The sequence below is a fragment of the Bufo gargarizans genome, chromosome 7 (genome assembly GCF_014858855.1).
Source record: "Bufo gargarizans isolate SCDJY-AF-19 chromosome 7, ASM1485885v1, whole genome shotgun sequence".
Classification (NCBI taxonomy): Eukaryota; Metazoa; Chordata; class Amphibia; order Anura; family Bufonidae; genus Bufo; species Bufo gargarizans.
The window spans coordinates 109,773,477-109,797,544 of NC_058086.1; positions in this window are offsets into that span (position 1 = coordinate 109,773,477).

A 24,068-nucleotide genomic window follows, 5' to 3' on the forward strand; every position below is an offset into this window, starting at 1 on the left:
CTCTATGAGCCCCAAAATGCCCATGGGGGAGAAGTAGGAACAAAGCGCACTGTCCTGAGATTTTTTGGGGGGCATTAGGGGTTGGGGGGGCTCATAGAGGACAGTGTGCTTTCCTCCTACACCTACCTACTCCTTCCTAACACCCCCCCCCCCCCCCCCCCGGGCATTTTGGATGGATATTAACCCCTCTAACTCCTTGCTGCTAATGCTGAATGTGCACACTTAGCATCAGCAGCAAAGAGTTAAAGGGGTTTAAAAGAGTTAAGGAGTTTAAAGAGTTAAGTTTTAAGGAGTTAAAGGGGTAAAAATACATGTAAGGCTACTTTCACACTTGCGCTTGATCGGATCCGTTCTGAACGGATCCGATCATATTAATGCAGACGGAGGCTCCGTTCAGTACGGATCCGTCTGCATTAATAACTTAGAAAAATTTCGAGAGTGAGAGTGCGAGAGTAGCCTGAGCGGATCCGTTCAGACTTTCAATGTAAAGTCAATGGGGGACGGATCCGCTTGAAGATTGAGCCATATGGTGTCATCTTCAAGTGGATCCGTTCCCATTGACTTACATTGTAAGTCTGGACGGATCCGCATGGCCAGGCGGACACCCGAACGCTGCAAGCAGCTTTCAGCTGTCCGTCTGGCCGTGCGGAGGCGAGCGGAGCGGAGGCTGAACGCCGCCAGACTGATGCAGTCTGAGTGGATCCGCATCCATTCAGACTGCATCAGGGCTGGACGGAGGCGTTCTGCTCCGCTCGTGAGCTCCTTCAAACGGAGCTCACGAGCGGACCGACGAACGCAAGTGTGAAAGTAGCCTTAATTTTACACGTTACTGCAACAAAGTTGGTTAATAATAAAATAAAAATGTTTATCCCTAACAGTTTCGGTAGGTCATGTATAAATGTATTTACTGGGGGTGTGGCATGGGAGGAGCCAGGTCAGGAAGTGGGAGGGGCAATGGTGGGTAGTGGGCGGGGTTAAGGGGCCCAATTCAGATTTTTGCTATGGGGCCCAGTGATTTCTATGTACGCCCCTGCCCACAATATACAGTATACCTCTACACTGTGCCCCACAATATACAGTATACCTCTACACTGTGCCCCACAATATACAGTATACCGCTACACTGTGCCCCACAATATACAGTATACCTCTACACTGTGCCCCACAATATACAGTATACCTCTACACTGTGCCCCACAATATACAGTATACCTCTACACTGTGCCCCAAAATATACAGTTTCTTCTGTAAAAATCATCAAGTGTCATGGGGGGGGCCCCCTTATTGTTTTTCGCCCCAGGGCCCCCATTTCACCTAGAACCGGCCCTGATCTCCAGTACTGAGCACAATACTCCAAATGAGGTCTCACTAGTGCTCTGTAGAGCGGAATGAGCACCTCCCTCTTTCTACTGGTAATTCCTCTCCCTATACACCCAAGCATTCTGCTAGCATTTCCTGCTGATCTATGACATTGTCTGCCTACCTTTAAGTCTTCTGACTGTGGGGATCCGCTCTGGTAGGCAGTGGTAGCGAGTGCAGTATAGAGCCAACACAGAATGGTCTTGGTGTAAAACACGATGCTTTGTTTATTCACACGGTGCATATTTGTGAAAGACAGTGCAGTTCATAGGGAGGGTGGTCACATACAACAGCAAAATAATAGTTCAAACACAGCAAGTCCCTGCTGCAGGCTACTTGAGGCCTGTTTCAGTCACATAAAGCAAAGTCTATTTAAAGCCAGGAGTAATGTCACCTTTTTCTCCTTGGTGAAGTAAGTCCATGGGTCTTGCTTCTAGCCACAGGATAAGGATCCCTCCTGGTTTCAGCTGCAGGATCTTGCACAGTCCTCCACAGGCCTCAGCACACAGCCCAGCTCACCTCCACTTCTCACTCTCACAGCCAGAGAACACAGAAGCTCCACATTGCGCACCACACCCTTGTTGCTGGTCAGGTTTTAACCCTTCCCTGCAAAACCTGGCCTGGACCGTGGGGAGACAGGCACCCGCCCGCATATCTGCCTGCTCCCAATAAGAGCCGGCCCGGATCCGCTGCAAAATGCACTTTTCTGGCTCTTACTCCACCGGGGCCAGGACCCCCGGTGGCACGTACCTCCCATCTACTACCACCCCAGGTACTCTCCTACATGACATAATGACCCTAAATCCCTTTCCCCAGATACTGAGGTTAGGACTGTATCACTGATTTTATATTCTTCTCTTGGGTTTTTACATTATCATGCACTTATCAACATTAAATTTTAGTTGCCAGATTTTTGACCATTCCTCTAGTTTTCCTAAATCCTTTTCCATTTGGTGTATCTCTCCAGGAACATCAACCCTGTTACAAATCTTTGTATCATCAGCAAAAAGACACACCTTACCATCGAGGCCTTCTGCAATTTCGCTGATAAAGATATTAAACAATATGGGTCCCAGAACAGATCCCTGAGGTACCCCACTGGTAACAAGACCATGGTCTGAATATACTCTACTGACTACAACCCTCTGTTGTGTGTCCCTCAGCCACTGCCTAATCCATTCAACAATATGGGAGTCGAAGCCCAAAGACTGCAATAAATTGATAAGCCTTCTATGTGGGACAGTATCAAAAGCCTTACTTAAGTCTAGATAAGCGATGTCTACTGCACCTCCGCCATCTATTATTTTTGTCACCCAATCAAAAAAATCTATAAGATTAGTTTAACATGATCTACCTTAAGTAAACCCAAGCTGTTTTTCATCTTTCAATCCATGGGATTTTAGATGTTCCACAATCCTCTCCTTAAGTATGGTTTCCATTAATTTCCCCACTATTGATGTCAGGCTTACTGGCCTATAGTTGCCCGATTCCTCCCTACTACCTTTCTTGTGAATGGGCACAACATGCTAATTTCCAATCTTCTGGGACGACTCCTGTTGCCAGCGATTGGTTAAATAAATCTGTTAATGGTTTTGCTAGTTCACCGCTGAGCTCTTTTAATAGCTTTGGACTTAAGTAAGGATTTTAATAGCTTTGGGTGGGCGGCGGCTTGATGACGTGAACACGTCACGTCTCGCTCTCCCCCTCCCGTCCTCCTCCTCCCTTCCGTGCTCCCCTGCTCCCCTGCTCCATCTGATCAGCCGACGCTTTGAGCACCGCGACGCTGATTCTCATCCCCTCCTGTAGTCTCGGGAGCGGAGAGCTTGATCCCCTGTGGCCTCCTGCCGGCCTGTCGCTGGTCGCTTCCCTCCTCCTGGTTGATGCCCGCTGTCGCGTCTGTGGTGTGCTCCCCTTTGCTCCTTGTTCTCCTGCTCTGGCTTTGGACTGGTTTGAAGACTCCTTGCTTTCTCCCTCTGTTAGTCTCGATCCTCCTGCTTCTGCTTGGCGTCGTGTGCTTGGACCTTGGCTGCTTGTGATGGACCGTCTGCCCTCTGCTGGTGACCAGTGAGGACGCCGAACACGTGAGAGAACTGCAAATCTGTGACTGTGCTGTTGCCATTTTCTCAACTTCCCCTCTGCACCGTTGTGTTTTTTCCAGCATACATGTGGTTTCTAAAGAAAGAGGGATAGAGGGGAAATAAAGGACAAGGAGAGGGAAGGAAAGGGGGGGGGGAGGGGAAGGGAATGGCCCCAAAGCGACGGTCAGTGGACTCCTCTGGAACAAAGTTGGGGTCTAAGACTCCAGAGAGTAAAGTTGACAAGTTTCTGAAATCTCCCTCCCTAAATGAAAATAATTTATTCAAAACGAAATTGTCTGCCAATCCGAAGAAAACTGTTAAAATTCCCCAAACTGATGAACTGTCTGAGGATGGATCAACAGAGGCAGGCCAGGAAGCAGGAGAGGCAGGTCTCCTGGCACAAACAGGAATTGAACATGATCCTTTAGTTCTGGAAAAAATCCTGTGTGCTGTCGAAAATAATGGCACTCTAGTGCAAGGGATGTCCACTCAATTGGGGTCAATGCAGAGTGACATATCTCTAATAAGAGAAGATTTGGCAAAAATCCGTGATCGAGTCCTCAATGTGGAAAGGACAGTCGACTCTCTTCAATCTGATATGGACATGTTAAAATCTAAGACTCTGTCTCTTGCTTCAGAAAACCAATTATTGCAAAATAAGTTGGAGGATTTGGAAAACAGATCAAGGCGGAATAATATTCGCATAATTGGATTTCCAGAAGGAGTTCAAGGCCGACAGTTAGTGGAACAACTTAAGGATGTGATTTTGAAAAATCTTGGCAGCGAACATTTCTCTTCTATGTTTCAAATAGAAAGAGCCCACCGAATCCCAGGAGGGAAACCTATTCCAGGGAGGCCGCTGCGAGCAATCCTAATGAAACTGTTATTGTCCATGGACAGAGACATGATACTGAGAAGAGCAAGAGAATGTACACCTATTGAACACCAGGGCACTAAATAGCTTTTTTTCCCTGATTTTGCTCGGCAGACCCAAGAAAAAAGAAGAAGTTTTATAGAGATAAAGAAACGCTTGGCGTCTAAGGATATTAAATACTCCCTACAGTATCCAGCGAAACTAAGAGTGATTTATAATGGGACTTCCCAATTTTTTGAAAAACCACAACAAGCGCTGGTCTGGATGGAGCAACTGGGCATTTGAAATTTTGTAACATTATGATCGAGGGGATGGAGGGGAGGTGGGGCTATAGGGGGGGGGGGAGAATGGCCGGAGGGTAGAGGTTCGCTGACTAGATCGGGTGGACCAACGGAGAGGGGGGGGGGGAGGGAAGGGGGAGAGCGAATCCACCTTGCAGGAATGGGTTTTATAATTTCCTTTTTTTTTTTTTCTTCATTTTAATTGATGTCCATTAGAATCGTTTCTTGGAATGTTAGAGGTCTTGGGAAAAGGGTTAAAAGGCAAGCTATTATGGATGCAGTAAAAATATATCTTCCTGCAATTATTTGCATAGTAGAAACTCACCTTACCAAAGAGACCGTGACCCATTTGATAACGGGATGTCACTCTCAATCTTACCACTCCACCTTCAGTAGTGTCTCTAGGGGCGTTTCGGTTCCGATTCATATTTCTGTAGATTTTATCTTGATAGAATCCCATATAGATGATCAGGGCAGATTTATTTTTTTGTATGGTAAGCTCCATGGCTATAGCTATATTCTTGCTTTTTTTTTTTATATACCTCCATTTTCGATGTATCCACTTATACAGCTACTGCTTTTTTTGGAAAAGAGACCAGAATGTCAGCTTGTTCTGATGGGGGATTTTAATGCTATTATAGATCCTAAAAAGGACAGACTGACATTAGATGCAGACTTGGGGATTTTTTTGCAATTCCCCATTGCCCCAGTTTTGTTCGGAGGTTGGAGTGGTGGATATATGGGAACATCTTGGCGGAGGAAAGAGAGTATATTCCTGTGTTAGCAGAGGTGGTAGAGCAATGTCTAGGATCAATTTAGCATTCACTAATGAGAGCAATTTGAAGAATATTAGAGGGATACGATATGGAGTAAGAACAGTCTCAGACCACTCACCCGTATCAATTGAAGTTCGCACTGGGGAGAATAAGGATAATAGGGGGTTTGGATTCAAGTTGAATCCATACTGGCTTACCATTATGGACAACCACCAGTCTACTAAATCACTTATATCCTCCTTTTGGGAGGTGAATCTCCCCTCTGCTAACATCAACTCAGTATGGGATGCCCTGAAAGCATATCTGAGGGGGGTTTTTTATAAGTGATATCGCTGCAGTAAGGAGAACATTTAAGAAAAAAGAGGAGGAACTGGTTAAGACTGTCGCATCTACAATGGAGCGATTTATTAGTCAACCTACTGAACATAATAAGGAAGAGATGCAGAAGGCTAGCTGCTCTTTGGAGAAATACGTAACCGAGAAAGCAAATCATAGAGTATTTTTTAAGGGACAAAAGTATTTTTTGGAGTCTGGACGCCCTGGCAAGCTCTTAGCCAGAATAATTACACAACAAGATAAGAAAAATAAATCTATTACCTTGATTCGCAATTTAGATGGAGAAATTATATCAGATCCAGAGGGAATTAGAGATACTTCTTTACAATACTTTGCTCAGATATATAGAGCCTCTCCCGGTTTGCCACCTGACCTGGTGAGGCGGTTTCTGGAGAAAATTCCACTTCCGAACTTGAAGGAAGCTCAAATAAAATACTTGGAAGAGGATTTGTCTCTTTTGGAGCTCCAGGAGGCTTTGAGGTCTATCTCTGGGAACTCATCGCCAGGGTTAGATGGTCTTCCGTACGAATCTTATTGCAAGTACAGTGATGTGATCCTTCCTCATATGCTAGAAGTTTTTTCTCAAGCATTACAGGTAGGGGGTTTACCACATTCCATGATGGAGGCCTTGATAGTCCTAATTCCAAAAAAAGATAAAGATCTGGTACAATTGAGTTCTTACAGACCAATTTCCCTACTAAATACTGATGTTAAGTTATTATCAAAAGTTCTGGCTGGGAGGCTCTCTTGGGTTATATCTTCTATTATCCATCCAGATCAAAATGGCTTTATGCCAAAAAGGGGCACTCATCACAATCTGCATAGGGTATTTACGAATATTCAGTCTCCTGGGTATGACGCCCGCTCCATCCTGTCGTTGGATGCCACTAAAGCCTTCGACAGGGTGGCGTGGACTTTTCTCTGGGAGGTGATGAAAAAAAATGGGTTTTGGCCCCAGATTCATGGCGATGGTTCAGTTGTTATATAATTCTCCAGCTGCTAGGATTAGGATTAACGATATGATGACAGAGAGTTTTGTACTAGGAAGAGGCACCCATCAAGGCTGTCCTCTTTCCCCTCTTTTATTTAACATTTATATTGAACCCCTAGCAGCCAGTATAAGTCAGACTCGAGAGTGGCTGGTTTTGGTATAATGATCGTGTATCCCTCTCTGCAGATGATATCCTGTTCTTTATTCATCAGACAGAAAATACTCTTCCTCGTATAATGGAGCTGGTTAGTCTTTTTTCCGACTCGTCTGGCCTGGAGGTTAACTGGGAGAAGACTGTTCTCCTCCCTATAGACGAGTTGCGAGGAGATTGGAATAACCAGCTATTGATCTCTGACTCAATAAAGTACCTGGGGATAACAGTCTCCGCCAAAACTCAAGAATATCTACAACTCAACTTGATTCCTTTGTTGATAAAGTTGAGAGCTAAAACTAAGATATGGCAAAAAATCAGTTTCGTTAATAAAAATTGTAGTGCTGCCCCAGGTTCTTTATGTTCTGCGCAACTCGCCTATATGGATTGAGGATAAGTATTTTAGATTGATAGAGCGGATGCTTAATGATTTGCTATGGGGGAGAAATCGCGTGAGATTAAAGGTGCTTTACTTTTCTATGCCCTATAATCGGTGAGGTCTTAACTAGGGATGAGCGAACCCGAACTGTATAGTTCGGGTTCATACCAAATTTTGGGGTGTCCGTGACACGGACCCGAACCCGAACATTTTCGAAAAAGTCCAGGTTCGGTGTCCGTCGCTTTCTTGGCGCTTTTTGAAAGGCTGCAAAGCAGCCAATCAACAAGCGTCATACTACTTGCCCCAAGAGGCCATCACAGCCATGCCTACTATTGGCATGGCTGTGATTGGCCAGTGCAGCATGTGACCCAGCCTCTATTTAAGCTGGAGTGACGTAGCGCCGCACGTCACTCTGCTCTGAACAGTGTAGGGAGAGGTTGCAGCTGCGACTGTTAGGGCGAGATTAGGCAGTGATTAACTCCTCAAAAACACTTAAGTCAGTGATCGATCTACAGCTGTGGATCATTGAACTGCTGCTATTCAATTGCTCACTGTTTTTAGGCTGCCCAGAGCGTTTTTCAGTCACTTTTTTCTGGGGTGATCGGCGGCTATTTTGGTCGGTCTTGTGGTGTGCCAGCACAAGCTGCCACCAAGTACATTTAACCATCAATAGTGTGGTTATTTTTTGCCTATATCCTACATCAGGGGCAAGCTGTCACCAAGTGCATTTAACCATCAATAGTGTGGTTATTTTTTGGCTATATCCTACATCAGAGGCAAGCTGTCACCAAGTGCATTTAACCATCAATAGTGTCGTTATTTCTTGGCTATATCCTACATCAGGGGCAAGCTGTCACCAAGTGCATTTAACCATCAATAGTGTGGTTATTTTTTGGCTATATCCTACATCAGGGGCTTGGCTGTGCTTGCTATTTTATTGAGGGGTGAAATACAATTGCCAAAATAGCAGTACCCTAAATCTGGTGTTTCAGCTGTGGCCAGCCAATTGTAATACTGTCTGCTGTCTGGCAGAGGATATATTTTTGCTCAGGGTTGAAATACAATTCCCAACTTAGCAATTTCCTAAATTAGTGGTTTCTGCTGTATCAGGGCTACTTTAAATCTATTTATTAAAAGGGTATATTAGATTCAAGGTGCTGATAGGGTCATTCTCAATAACTTCACACACACGCTACTGTGCAATTCCAAGTCTAATTCTGTCTGTAAACGTATACCTGTCACCCAGCGCCTAAATAATAGGCCTCAAATTTATATTCATCTAAATCTGTGGTTATTGCTGAGGCTGGTCAAGTTATTTTGGGTCCGTCAAAGCACAGTTTTTGTTCTGGGTTGAAATACAATTCCCAACTTAGCAATTCTCTAAATTAGTGGTTTCTGCTGTATCAGGCCTACTTTAAATCTATCCCTAAAAGGGTATATTAGATTCAAGGTGCAGATAGGGTCATTCTCAATAACTTCACACACACGCTACTGTGCAATTCCAAGTCTAATTCTGTCTGTAAACGTATACCTGTCACCCAGCGCCTAAATAATAGGCCTCAAATTTATATTCATCTAAATCTGTGGTTATTGCTGAGGCTGGTCAAGTTATTTTGGGTCCGTCAAAGCACAGTTTTTGTTCTGGGTTGAAATACAATTCCCAACTTAGCAATTCTCTAAATTAGGGGTTTCTGCTGTATCAGGGCTACTTTAAATTTATCCCTAAAAGGGTATATTAGATTCAAGGTGCAGATAGGGTCATTCTCAATAACTTCACACACATGCTACTGTGCAATTCCAAGTCTAATTCTGTCTGTAAACGTATACCTGTCACCCAGCGCCTAAATAATAGGCCTCAAATTTATATTCAGCTAAATCTGTCGTTACTGCTGTGCCTTTATTAGTGTAATACGGTACCTAAATAGATAGCCAGATAGTGTTATGTGTCTGTAAAAAAAAGGCCTGAATTTGAATTCAATACATTGGGCCAAATAATATTTTTCTTATTGTGGTGAACGGTAACAATGAGGAAAACATCTAGTAGCGGACGCGGACATGGTCGTGGTGGTGTTAGTGGACCCTCTGGTGCTCGGAGAGGACGTGGCCGTTCTGCCACAGCCACACGTCCTAGTGTACCAACTACCTCAGGTCCCAGTAGCCGCCATAATTTACAGTGATATTTGGTGGGGCCCAATGCCGTTCTAAGGATGGTAAGGCCTGAGCAGGTACAGGCATTAGTCAATTGGGTGGCATTATCTCCCACCCAGTCTTCTGCAGAAAGCGCACAGATGGCGCCTGAAAACCAAGCCCATCAGTCTGTCACATCACCCCCATGCATACCAGGGAAACTGTCTGAGCCTCAAGTTATGCAGCAGTCTCTTATGCTGTTTGAAGACTCCGCTGGCAGGGTTTCCCAAGGGCATCCACCTAGCCCTTCCCCAGCGGTGGAAGACATAGAATGCACTGACGCACAACCACTTATGTTTCCTGATGATGAGGACATGGGAATACCACCTCAGCACGTCTCTGATGATGACAAAACACAGGTGCCAACTGCTGCGTCTTTCTGCAGTGTGCAGACTGAACAGGAGGTCAGGGATCAAGACTGGGTGGAAGACGATGCAGGGGACGATGAGGTCCTAGACCCCACATGGAATGAAGGTCGTGCCACTGACTTTCACAGTTCGGAGGAAGAGGCAGTGGTGAGACCGAGCCAACAGCGTAGCAAAAGAGGGAGTAGTGGGCAAAAGCAGAACACCCGCCACCAAGAGACTCCGCCTGCTACTGACCGCTGCCATCTGGGACCGAGCTTCAAGGAGTTCCCTGGCATGGCACTTCTTCAAACAATGTGCTGACGACAAGACCCGAGTGGTTTGCACGCTGTGCCATCAGAGCCTGAAGCGAGGCATTAACGTTCTGAACCTTAGCACAACCTGCATGACCAGGGACCTGCATGCAAAGCATGAACTGCAGTGGAGTAAACACCTTAAAAACAAGGAAGTCACTCAGGCTCCCCCTGCTACCTCTTCTGCTGCTGCCGCCTCGGCCTCTTCTGCTGCTGCCGCCTCTGCCTCTTCCTCTGCCTCTGGAGGAACGTTGGCACCTGCCGCCCAGCAAACAGAGGATGTACCACCAACACCACCACCTCCGTCACCAAGCATCTCAACCATGTCACACGCCAGCGTTCAGCTCTCCATCTCACAAACATTTGAGAGAAAGCGTAAATTTCCACCTAGCCACCCTCGATCCCTGGCCCTGAATGCCAGCATTTCTAAACTACTGGCCTATGAAATGCTGTCATTTAGGCTGGTGGACACAGACAGCTTCAAACAGCTCATGTCGCTTGCTGTCCCACAGTATGTTGTTCCCAGCCGGCACTACTTCTCCAAGAGAGCCATGCCTTCCCTGCACAACCAAGTATCCGATAAAATCAAGTAGGGCTGCAGTAAACGATTATTTTAGAAATCGAGTATTCTATCGATTATTTTTTACGATTAATCGAGTATTCTAATAAGAAAAAATGAATTAATAGACTGTTTTCCTTTATAAAAACTCACCAGACCCCCTGCCATCAGTCCCCAACGCCCTTCATTCTCCCCCAGTGCCATCAGCTCTCTCCACTTGTGCCATCAGCTCAGCAGGGATAGTGCACACAGTGATGTCACAGTGCAGGGATAATGTGCTCGGTGATGTCACAGTGCAGGGATAGTGTGCTCGGTGAGGTCACAGTGCAGGAATAGTGTGCTCGGTGATGTCACAGTGCAGGAATAGTGTGCTCGTTGATGTCACAGTGCAGGGATAGTGTGCTCGATGATGTCACAGTGCAGGGATAGTGTGCTCGATGATGTCACAGTGCAGGGATAGTGTGCTCGGTGAGGTCACAGTGCAGGGATAGTGTGCTCGGTGAGGTCACAGTGCAGGGATAGTGCGTTCGGTGATGTCACAGTGCAGGGATAGTGTGCACAGTGATGTCATGGTGAAGGGATATACCCACATCAGAGACTAAAAGGAAACAAAACCAAAACCACCCTGAACCAGCCACTAACGACAGGGGGTGCTCTAACACCCTATGCTGCCAATCATCAGCCCCTCTAAACAAGGCCAGTGAGCACTACTACCCCTATCATTTTCTGGCCATTCCGGCACAGGTGACACAGCTCTAACTAGTCCATGCTCCACCACTGGGTGGTAAACGTGTTATCATAGGGGTTCTCCGTGCTGGGACACACATGGCGAGCACTAATCACACAGTGCCCCTCCACACATGCAGCCACTTACCAGCCTTCCACCGACAACCAGCAGCCAGCAGTTCTGATCTGTACTGCCACTCGCGCCCCGCCTCCTCCGCTGCCAGCCACTCAGCACACAGCGTCAGGTCATAGTGCGCGCTTACAAGCACTATGACCTGACGATGTGTCAGGATCCAGTACAGCGCTTTGCGGGCCGGCGGGTGACCACGGAGCGGTGAGAAATAGCAAGCGCTTCACTCCCGCTCCATGGTCACATGACACAAACGAATCCTCGATGGTAAAAATTTGCATCGAGAATTATTTTGTGTCGAATTACTCGATTAAATCGAGTAATCGTTTCAGCCCTAAAATCAAGTGTGCACTGCACAACGCCGTCTGTGGCAAGGTCCACCTAACCACAGATACGTGGACCAGTAAGCACAGCCAGGGACGCTATATCTCCCTTACTGCACACTGGGTAAATGTAGTGGCGGCTGGGCTCCAGGCGGAGAGCTGTTTGGCGCACGTCCTTCCGCCGCCAAGGATCGCAGGGCAACATTCTTTGGCTCCTGTTGCCTCCTCCTCCTACTTGGCTTCCTCCTCCTCTTCTTCCACCTGCTCATCCAGTCAGCCACACACCTTCACCACCAACTTCAGCACAGCCCGGGGTAAACGTCAGCAGGCCATTCTGAAACTCATATGTTTGGGGGACAGGCCCCACACCGCACAGGAGTTGTGGCGGGGTATAGAACAACAGACCGACGAGTGGTTGCTGCCGGTGAGCCTCAAGCCCGGCCTGGTGGTGTGCGATAATGGGCGAAATCTCGTTGCAGCTCTGGGACTAGCCGGTTTGATGCACATCCCTTGCCTGGCGCATGTGCTGAATTTGGTGGTGCAGAAGTTCATTCACAACTACCCCGACATGTCAGAGCTGCTGCATAAAGTGCGGGCCGCCTGTTCACGCTTCCGGCGTTCACATCCTGCCGCTGCTCGCCTGTCTGCGCTACAGCGGAACTTCGGCCTTTCCGCTCACCGCCTCATATGCGACGTGCCCACGAGGTGGAACTCAACCTTGCACATGCTGGACAGACTGTGCGAGCAGCAGCAGGCCATAGTGGAGTTTCAGCTGCAGCACGCACGGGTCAGTCGCACTGCGGAAAGGCACCACTTCACCACCAATGACTGGGCCTCCATGCGAGACCTGTGTGCCCTGTTGCGCTGTTTCGAGTACTCCACCAACATGGCCAGTGGCGATGACGCCGTTATCAGCGTTACAATACCACTTCTATGTCTCCTTGAGAAAACACTTAGGGCGATGATGGAAGAGGAGGTGGCCCAGGAGGAGGAGGAGGAGGAAGAGGGGTAGATTTTAGCACTTTCAGGCCAGTCTCTTCGAAGTGACTCAGAGGGAGGTTTTTTGCAACAGCAGAGGCCAGGTACAAATGTGGCCAGCCAGGGCCCACTACTGGAGGACGAGGAGGAAGAGGATGAGGAGGAGGTGGAGGAGGATGAGGATGAAGCATGGTCACAGCGGGGTGGCACCCAACGCAGCTCGGGCCCATCACTGATGCGTGGCTGGGGGAAAACGCAGGATGATGACGATACGCCTCCCACAGAGGACAGCTTGTCCTTACCTCTGGGCAGCCTGGCACACATGAGCAACTACATGCTGCAGTGCCTGCGCAACGACAGCAGAGTTGCCCACATTTTAACGTGTGCGGACTACTGGGTTGCCACCCTGCTGGATCCACGGTACAAAGACAATGTGCCCACCTTACTTCCACTGGAGCGTGATAGGAAGATGCGTGAGTACAAGCGCACGTTGGTAGACGCGCTACTGATAGCATTCCCAAATGTCACAGGGGAACAAGTGGAAGCCCAAGGCCAAGGCAGAGGAGGAGCAAGAGGTCGCCAAGGCAGCTGTGTCACAGCCAGCTTCTCTGAGGGCAGGGTTAGCATGGCAGAGATGTGGAAAAGTTTTGTCAACACGCCACAGCTAACTGCAACACCACCTGATACGCAACGTGTTAGCAGGAGGCAACATTTCACTAACATGGTGGAACAGTACGTGTGCACACCCCTCCACGTACTGACTGATGGTTCGGCCCCATTCAACTTCTGGGTCTCCAAATTGTCCACGTGGCCAGAGCTAGCCTTTTATGCCTTGGAGATGCTGGCCTGCCCGGCGGCCAGCGTTTTGTCTGAACGTGTATTCACATCGGCAGGGGGCGTCATTACAGACAAACGCAGCCGCCTGTCTACAGCCAATGTGGACAAGCTGACGTTCATAAAAATGAACCAGGCATGGATCCCACAGGACCTGTCCATCCCTTGTGCAGATTAGACATTAACTACCTCCCCTTAACCATATATTATTGTACTCCAGGGCACTTCCTCATTCAATCCTATTTTTATTTTCATTTTACCATTATATTGCGGGGCAAACCAAAGTTGAATGAACCTCTCCTCTGCCTGGGTGCCGGGGCCTAAATATCTGACAATGGACTGTTCCAGTGTTGGCTGACGTGAAGCCTGATTCTCTGCTATGACATGAAGACTGATTCTCTGCTGACATGAAGCCATATTCTCTGTTATGGGACCTCTCTCCTCTGCCTGGGTGCCTGTGCCTAAATATCTGACAATGGACTGTTCCAGTGTTGGGTGACGTGAAGCCTGATTCTCTGCTATTACATGAAGACTGATTCTCTGCTGACATGAAGCCATATCGTCTGTTATGGGACCTCTCTCCTCTGCCTGGGTGCCTGGGCCTAAATATCTGACAATGGACTGTTCCAGTGTTGGGTGACGTGAAGCATGATTCTCTGCTATGACATGAAGACTGATTCTCTGCTGACATGAAGCCAGATTCTCTGTTACGGGACCTCTCTCCTCTGCCTGGGTGCCGGGGCCTAAATATTTGACAATGGACTGTTACAGTGTTGGGTGACGTGAAGCATGATTCTCTGCTATGGGACCTCTCTCCAATTGATATTGGTAAATTTTTATTTATTTTATTTTTATTTTTAAAAAAATAGGGAGGAACAATAGGGAGGAACAAAAATACCAATCTTCAAAAAAGCTAAATTTAGCCAACTAAGAGAGGCCATAGGCCGAACTAACTGGGACAAAGTCCTCACAAATAAAAATACAGCCACAAAATGGGATATCTTTAAAAACATCCTAAAATCTCATTGTGAGAGGTACATACTGTATGGGAATAAAAGGTTAAGGAACAAAAAGAAACCAATGGGATAAATAGAACTGTAAAGAAAGCAATAAATGACAAAAAGAATGCATATAATTAACTGAAACAGGAGGGTAGCACGGCCAAACTAGAGACCGAGAGATTAATTGCCAAAGACAGTAAAACTAACTCTAAAATGTTCTTCAATTATATAAATGTTAAAAAGTATAAATCTGAAGGTGTCGGCCGTTTAAAGAGTAATGAGGGGGAAGTCGCAGAGAGCGACAAGGAGAAAGCAAAGCTGTTAAATATTTTTTTCTCCAATGTATTCACTGAGGAAAATAAACTTTCAGATAACATGCAGAATGTAAAAATAAATTCCCCATTAAAAGTGTCCTGTCTGACCCAGGAAGAAGTACATCAGCGACTTAAATAGATTAAAACAGACAAATCGCCAGGACCGGATGGCATACACCCCCGTATCCTAAAGGAATTGAGTAATTTCATAGTCAGACCCTTATTTCTGATATTTGCAGACTCTACACTGACAGGGAATGTCCCACAGGATTGGCGCATGGCAAATGTGGTGCCAATATTCAAAAAGGGTCCAACAACAGAGCCTGGAAACTATAGGCCGGTAAGTTTAACATCTGTTGTGAGTAAACTGTTTGAAGGTTTTCTGAGAGATGCTATGTTAGAGCATCTCAACGGAAATAAGTAAATAACGCCATATCAGCATGGCTTCGTGAGGGATCGGATCATGTCAAACTAATTTAATCAGTTTCTATGAGGAGGTAAGTTCTAGACTTGACAGCTGGCGAATCAATGGATGTCCTGTATATTGGACTTCTCAAAAGCATTTGACACTGTAGCACATAAAAGGTTAGTATATAAAATGAGAATGCTCGGACTGGGAGAAAACGTCTGTATGTGGGTAAGTAACTGGCTCAAGTGATAGAAAACAGAGGGTGGTTATTAATGGTAAATACTCAGATTGGGTACACTGTCACTAGTGGAGTACCTCAGGGGTCAGTATTGGGCCCTATTCTCTTCAATATATTTATTAATGATCTTGTAGAAGGCTTGCATAGTAAAAGTATCAATTTTTCGCAGATGACACTAAACTGTGTAAAGTAATTAACACTGAAGAGGACAGTATACTACTACAGAGGGATCTGGATAGATTGGAGGCTTGGGCAGATAAGTGGCAGATGAGGTTTAACACTGACAAATGTAAAGTTATGTACATGGGAAGGAATAATGCAAGTCACCCGTACTTATTAAATGGTAAAACACTCGGTAACACTGACATGGAAAAAGATCTAGGAATTTTAATAAACAGCAAACTAAGCTGCAAAAAACAGTGTCAGGCAGCTGCTGCCAAGGCAAATAAGATAATGGGTTGCATCAAAAGGGGCATAGATGCCCGTGATGAGAACATAGTCCTACCACTTTACAAATCATTAGTCAGACCACACATGGAGTACTGTGTACAGTTCTGGGCTCCAGTGAACAAAGCAGACATAGCAGAGCTGGAGAAGGTCCAGAGGAGGGCAACTAAAGTAATAACTGGAATGGGGCAACTACAGTACCCTGAAAGATTATTAAAATTAGGGCTATTCATTTTAGAAAAAAGACGACTGAGGGGAGATCTAATTAATATGTATAAATATATCAGGGGTCAGTACAGAGATCTATCCCATCAGCTATTTATCCCCAGGACTGTGACTGTGACGAGGGGACATCCTCTGCGTCTGGAGGAAAGAAGGTTTGTACACAAACATAGAAAAGGATTCTTTACGGTAAGAGCAGTGAGACTATGGAACTCTCTGCCTGATGAGGTGGTGATGGTGAGTACAATAAAGGAATTCAAGAGGGGCCTGGATGTATTTCTGGAGCGTAATAATATTACAGGCTATAGCTACTAGAGAGGAGTCGTTGATCCAGGGAGTTATTCCGATTGCCTGATTGGAGTCGGGAAGGAATTTTTTATTCCCCTAAAGTGGGGAAAATTGGCTTCTACCTCACAGTTTGTTTGTTTTTTTGCCTTCCTCTGGATCAACTTGCAGGATAACAGGCCGAACTGGATGGACAAATGTCTTTTTTCGGCCTTATGTACTATGTTACTATACATATATATATATATATATGTTGGTAAGGCTGATTAGTCAGCCTGCATTTGTGGGAGGGGCGCACTCACAGGCGTGTGTTTTCAGGTGCACAGCTGCCGCTGGGTGTCATTAGCAGACTAGCTTCTCTGGTGGTAGGAGTCTTTCTTTGCAGCATGGAGCTTGTTATTTTTCTCTCTGCTACCGTAGCATGCACGCTCCATACTACGTAGGTAGGTTGGGCCGGGGCCATCTCTCCTGGCAGGTCGGAACCGACTTTGCTAGCGAACGAGAGGCTTTGCCTCAGAATCTGCTACCTCAGGTTTGCTCATTGGGCCTAAATACTTCCATTTGCTTTTCAATTTTGTTTGTTGGTAATAGGAGTTATAAAATGTGCAAGGGGAGACAGAGAAGAACGCGGCGGCACTGCTTCCACTGAGATTGCCGTCAGTGATAGGATAGCCGTAGGTGCGGTGTAATAAGCTTCACTATGTGGTGCTCAGCAAGGCAAGGATGCAGACTGTAGGTCACAATGCAGAGAGGAAATGTAACAAAGTTGCGGCACTCACCGAAGTACTAATATCTTCTTTATTGAGACTTCCTTAGAAGGCAGCATGGAGGATCCAGGGGCGGACACAATGTTACAAGCGGCGACGGCCGTTTCGCACGTGGGATCGCGCTTCCTCAGGCCGCTGAGTACGTCATGGCGCACAGAGTGCGCTTTATACAGGTGGACAGAGGGACGGCCGGCGCCGCCAGCCACTATCGCGCGCCCGTGAATTAATGACATACATTAAAAACATGCAAGCAACAGGTACAATTGTAGGTGCTAAAAACAGGTTAATCAGCACAAAGCCGGATTCAATTTATCTAGTAAGTTATAAATCCATATACAGAAGGCAGGGAGAGTGTCAGGAGGCGCAGTAAAAGAGCAAATGTGATAGATGCATTCAATTTCAGATAATAATATTCGGGCTGTTGAAGCCACGTAATACCAGTATGGAGAATCGCAGGTGCAGAACAACACTGTCAATACACAAAATCGCGATTGCGAAAAATCACGAATGCGAAAAATCGCATTGTGCGAACAATCCCCCTCTATTCTGAGCGCATGCGGTTTATAAGAACACTGACATATCATTTTTGTCGTTTATGCCTGCCGCACCCATCGCTCCAGTTTGCATAATCCACCTTGCCTCCCTCTGCAGGAGCAGGCGATGCCGGTCACCACCCCTAGGGATGGGACGGACATGCTCCACCCCCGCAAAGGAGAGGCAACGCGGATGGGCGTCGTGGGCAGTGCGGATATGATCAATAAGGCGTGGACTACCTCTACCGGACCGTATAGAACCAACGTGTTCGCGGATGCGCTCGAATAGAGGGCGGATTGTTTTGCCTATATAAAAACGTTTGTAGGGACAAAAAACTACATATACCACGTAGGATGTACGGCAGTTTATGAATTCCCGTACAGTGTGTTGTATCCCCCCTATCTGCAAATGTTTGCTACACACGTTTAATGCACAGAATGAACAGTGGCCACATTTAAAATTGCCTATAGGCTTCTTAAGCCAAGTCTCGCCCTTAGGTGTAGAGAATACACTCCTGACAAGTTTGTCCTTGCGTGTAGGGCACCTCCTAAATGTGACCAACGGTTTTTCACTGGTGAAGCTGCTGAGAGTAGAATCCCCCTTCAGTAGGTCCCAATTTCGATTAATTACCTGCCTGACTACCTCGGCGGCGGAACTATATTGAAAGGAGAAAGCAAGGCGTGAGGGTTTGGCACTAATTCTTTGTTCCATGAGTAAGGCATTGTGGTCCAATTGGGCCGCTTTGTGAAGAGCTGCAGAGACACTTCTCGGTGGATAACCCCTATCTATGAGCCTGCCCCTAAGTTCTCCAGCCTGCCGAAGGAAACCTTCATCGGTATCATTTATCCTGCGCAGTCGGACGAATTGTCCATACGGGACTGCACGTTTAACCGACGGCGGGTAGAAACTGGTCTGGTGGAGGAGGGAGTTGGTCGCCGTGGGCTTACGATAGCCACTGGTGTGTACAGTGCCTTCCTTTACAGTGACATGCACGTCTAAAAAATCCTTTGATTCCGTGCGTTTAGATGATCGACGAATGCACGGCATGACCCCTCGCTCCCCGACCAGACCAGAAAGATGTCATCCACGTATCTTAAAAGCAAGTGGATGTGGCGCAGGAAGGGTTTATCCATCGAGAAGATATAGGTCTCCTCAAATACCGCCAGGTACAGGTTAGCGAATGTGCACGAAACAGGAGTGCCCATCGCAGTACCTGGCGGTACCACTGTCCATCGAATTGAAAGACATTATTACTAAGGACAAGGTCCAATGCTTCATGAACGAAGTCATTAAATGCTGCACTCTTATCGCTTTTGGTCAAAACTGTATTGACTGCCTGAAGTCCTAGATCATGGGAGATACGGGTATATAGACTTTCGACGTCTAAAGACACGAGATTAAAATCATCCTGCCACTCAAGACCTCTGAGTGCCCGGAGAAAGTCTCCCGTGTCCTTTAGGTACATCGGAGTGCTATTTAGCAAAGGTCTAAGAAGCCAATCAATGTAGCCAGACAAGGGCTCCGTCACTGAACCGATCCCCGCAATAATCAGGCGACCCGGAGGTCGGGTCAGTGATTTGTGGATTTTAGGTACAAAGTACCATGTAGGAATTTTGGGGAAGGCAGGGATAAGTCGATCTTTCATGGTTTTGGGTAGAAATCCATTAAACACATATTGATTAATAAAGCTATACAACCTGGAGGATACATCAGGTAAAGGGTCTCCCCTAAGCTTTAAATATACCATGCTATCTCCTAGTTGCCTATATGCCTATAGTACTCCCTGGGCATCAGGACCACATTCCCTCCTTTGTCGGCCGGCTTAATGACCATATTATTCTGTTTACTAAGCCACAAGAGAGCGCGGGATTCCTCTACCGTTAGGTTAGAAGGTGCTGCGGGGTACACCAGCGCACGCATTTCTCTCAATACTCGCTTGTGGAAAAGGTCTATAGCCGAGCCGGCCGGCATGGGAGGAAGGAAGGTGGACCTGATGCCCCCCGTGCACCTATTGAAATGACCTGTGGTGTCCACGGGTTCTTCTAGTTCAGTGTTGGACAGAAAATGAATACAGGCTATCTCCTCATCGCTGAATCTGCCTAGTAAATGAAAATCGGTAAAAGACATGGTAGCTGGGACCTCTCCCTGCAAGGGGTCAGAACCCTGAAAGGGGGTCTCAGCAAACAACTTTTTGAGGTACAACTTACGAATCGACAGAAATAAGTCAATCTCAAAATCCACTAGGTTGAACTGTCTAGGTAGGCTGTATCCCAGCCCTCGGTTGAGGAGTGGGATACAGCCTGGGGGCAGTTCAGAGCCCGTGAGATTGATGACTATATTCTTGGTGGGTGCATTTGCACTCAGTTCATCATGTTCTACTGCCGCCAGGAGACCTGGCGTCTCCTCCTCGTAGATTTTCGGATCTCTCTGGATTTTTCTTGAGCGTCTGCCATGCCCCCTTCTCGTGCCTTTTCTAAAGGGGTTGTTTCTTCACCCGAGTTGACTCCATTTCCTTCAGATTGGCTTGATTCCGAATCAGTGGCCCTTGATTCCGGATAGTGGCTTGCGGCGCCGGCCGTCCCTCTGTCCACCTGTATAAAGCGCACTCTGTGCGCCATGACGTATTCAGCGGCCTGAGGAAGCGCGAAACGGCCGTCGCCGCTTGTAACATTGTGTCCGCCCCTGGATCCTCCATGCTGCCTTCTAAGGAAGTGCCAATAAAGAAGATATTAGTACTTCGGTGAGTGCCGCAACTTTGTTACATTTCCTCTCTGCATTGTGGGTAATAGGAGTTAGTTCCTATAAATCTTACAAGTTTCACTTTGCTTCGTTCGTCTCGTATGAAAAGTTACTTCAGCCAGTTTGCTGTAAAGAAAGAGTTACCCGGGTTGCACGGGACGTAATGTTTGGAGATCGGACGCAGCGTTTATTAATTAGGCCTTTTGCTGTTCCTTGCCATGTGTCTACCCCCCCCTCCTCCCGCTACCACCATCTTTAGACTTCATGTATTTCACTTTTGTAAGCCGTGTACCGGGGTGGGCTCCCCAGGATACAGCAAAGTCACAGACAAGGAAAGCGACACTGACACCAGCTTTATATGCAAAAATATAAACTTTACTTTGGAAACAGTATTAACACAAGTACAAACAGTATAAGTAATACCCCAGGCCCACAGTCACCGTCCGTGTCCGAGGGACAGGCCTAGCCTGTTGGCGTACACAGCAGAGCCTACAAGTCGTACTGTGCCGCTATAGAGGACACACCTAACAGACGCAGCAGAGCCTGCAAGTCAATTACTGCGCTGCAGTACAGTACAGTAAGGCCTAACAAAGCTATAACCCTATCTAACTAGCTAATACAAGGCCTAGGCTAGTCTATGTTACTTTAGGCGCCAAACAGTAAAGTACAATCGGTAATCAGGTGTACTGACCTGCGTCCGTTCTGGGCCTTAGGATGCCGCTTACCCGGGATGGCCACCAAGTTCTCAGCAACCGTGCGGCCTTGCTTGATGTTAAGGTCTTGATGTTCTGTCCATACACTGGAACTGGTCTTCCTGGGACAACCTCTCTTTCAAAGCGCTGGATCCTGACAGGGGACAGCAGATACTCTCCTTTCCTTGAGTGTCCATTCACTGCCGGACAGCCGCAAGCCAGGATGGAATCGGATTCAGTCCCTCACAGCATAATCCTTCCACCATGTCAGATCATCACTTCCTGGTTCACCCAGAAGCATGCTGACTGTGCTGCAAAACAGTGGCCTCTAGTGCCCGGAATGCCAAATGACAGCTCCAATACAATTTAAACATAAATATACAGGAAGAGCTTATCCACGATCTCACACTTTCATGCTATGCTGTTATCCTGAGCGGCATTTACACTTTCGGCTTTTATTTCATGTCTTATGCTGCATCCGCACGTCCTTACTGTACTGCACATTTCTACTCTTGGTTCGTATTCACTCAGATTGGTCTCACATTCAAGCTGCGCTCACCTGTTGGCTGTTACATCTCATTCCGTCCCCAGCCAACAGCCGGATCCGTATTACATGCCTGTTATTAAATGTTGTATACTCGACTTACAGCCATAGTCGCTTCATATGCCATCAGGTCCGGCTTACGTTTTAATTACTTATCGTCACCGCAACGTCATCCCTCTGGCTTCAGGGGCCCTATGACTGATCCAGCCTCATGGCCCCGGGGGCCCCATGCCTGTTTTTTATGTTTTGTTTGTTAAGGGTACGACATGGTTGTAGGCTGGTTAGTGTCCCAGGTTTGCTGTTGGAGTCTTATGCGAGTCCCCAAGGCATTCTGGTGCTGCATAAGTGGTTTATAAAAAAAAATAAGTGGAAGAGGCTCGCACGAGTGGCTCTTCGCTTATAGGACCTCACGACTGGCATCATCATTCGTAGTTTGCTCGGTCATCTGATACTTGTCCCGCCATAAGAGGCTTTCACGCATGGCTCCCGCCATAAGGGACTCGCTGGAGTGGCTCTTGGCTTAGAGGATTTCACAATTGTCATCGACATTGGTAGGTCATACGGCCATCTGATACTATTTTCCATGGCACACCTTTCAGAAGTTTTCTTTTGTTCATTTATATTTTACAGATTAGTACTTGTGGTTCATTTCAGCCTCATTTCATTAAAGGGATTCTGTCACCAGGTTTCACCTCCTCCAGATAAAAATATGGTTTAAAAATACGCTATTACTAACCTGTCATTCATAAACATAAGGTGCCCAAGGGGATGTAAATGGCTCCAAGCTGCCGCCCGCACCCGCTGCCGTTCGTGCCCAGCGCCGCCTCCCGCTCTCCCTCCCTCCCCCTCCTCCTGCTGTAAGATTGCTGTGACACCTCCCCCCTCCTCCTGCTGTAGGATTGCTGTGACGCCTCCCGCTCTCCCTCCCTCCCCCCTCCTCCTGCTGTAAGATTGCTGTGACGCCTCCTGCTCTCCCTCCCTCCCCCCTCCTCCTGCTGTAACATTGCGATGTTACAGCAGGAGGAGGGGGGAGGGAGGGAGGGAGAGCGGGAGGCGTCACAGCAATCTTACAGCAGGAAGAGGGGGGAGGTGTCACAGCAATCTTACAGCAGGAGGAGGGGGGATGCATCACAGCAATCTTACAGCAGGAGGAGGGGGGGTGTCACAGCAATCTTACAGCAGGAGGAGGGGGGAGGGAGGTAGGGAGAGCAGGAGGCGTCACAGAAGATAATGAGGCGGCGCTGGGCACGAACGGCAGCGGGTGCGGGCGGCAGCTTGGAGCCATTTACATTCCCTTGGGCACCTTATTTTTATGAATGACAGGTTAGTAATAGCGTATTTTTAGCAAAATGAGCCTACAGATTACATTTATAAGACCACATTAGGAATGGTTAAAGCTCCCTGAACATAAAAATATGGTTATCTGGAGGGGGTGAAACCTGGTGACAGAATCCCTTTAAGAAGCTTTACCCCATGTCTTTGTCTTTCTAGGTTATCGAGTCCCGGTTGCTTTCTAAACCCGTTGGGTTAAGCCCCAATCTTTTCCCCAGCCGTCCTTAATTCTAAGGTTCGCATCCCGGCGGCTGCCCGGCCCCATGGGCCCCTGGTGGTTGCTTCAGCCCCATGGCTTAAGGGGTCTGACCAATGGTTGTCTGTCCACCTGTGCAGCTATGCTTTTGAATGACTTATATCTTTACCTGCTTGCCAGCTTATGTTATTCATTTTAGTTAATGTCCGTTATCTCCATTTTCTGTCATGTTTCTCTTTGTCTTTTCAGGTCATGCAGTTGAACTATTGGGGTCACCTTCCAGGTCTCGTTCCTAACGATATTTCGCCTTGCATGTTATTCAGGCCACGTAGTTTATCTTGGGTATCGCCTGCCACATCGGTCAGGCTCATGGTTTAATTTCACCTGCACCTTATTCAGGTCACTTTTTATAGTTATAATTCTTAAAAAAAAAAAAAAACTCGGCCCCATGGCTTCGAGGGCCCGACGACTGCTTCGGCCCCATGGCTACGGAGGCCCGACGACTGCTTCGGCCCCATGGCTTCGGGGGCCCGACGACTGCTTTGGCCCCATGGCTTCGGGGGCCCGACGACTGCTTCGGCCCCATGGCTTCGGGGGCCCGATGACTGCTTTCGGCCCCATGGCTTCGGGGGCCCGACGACTGCTTCGGCCCCATGGCTTCGGGGGCCCGACGACTGCTTTGGCCCCATGGCTTCGGGGGCCCGACGACTGCTTCGGCCCCATGGCTT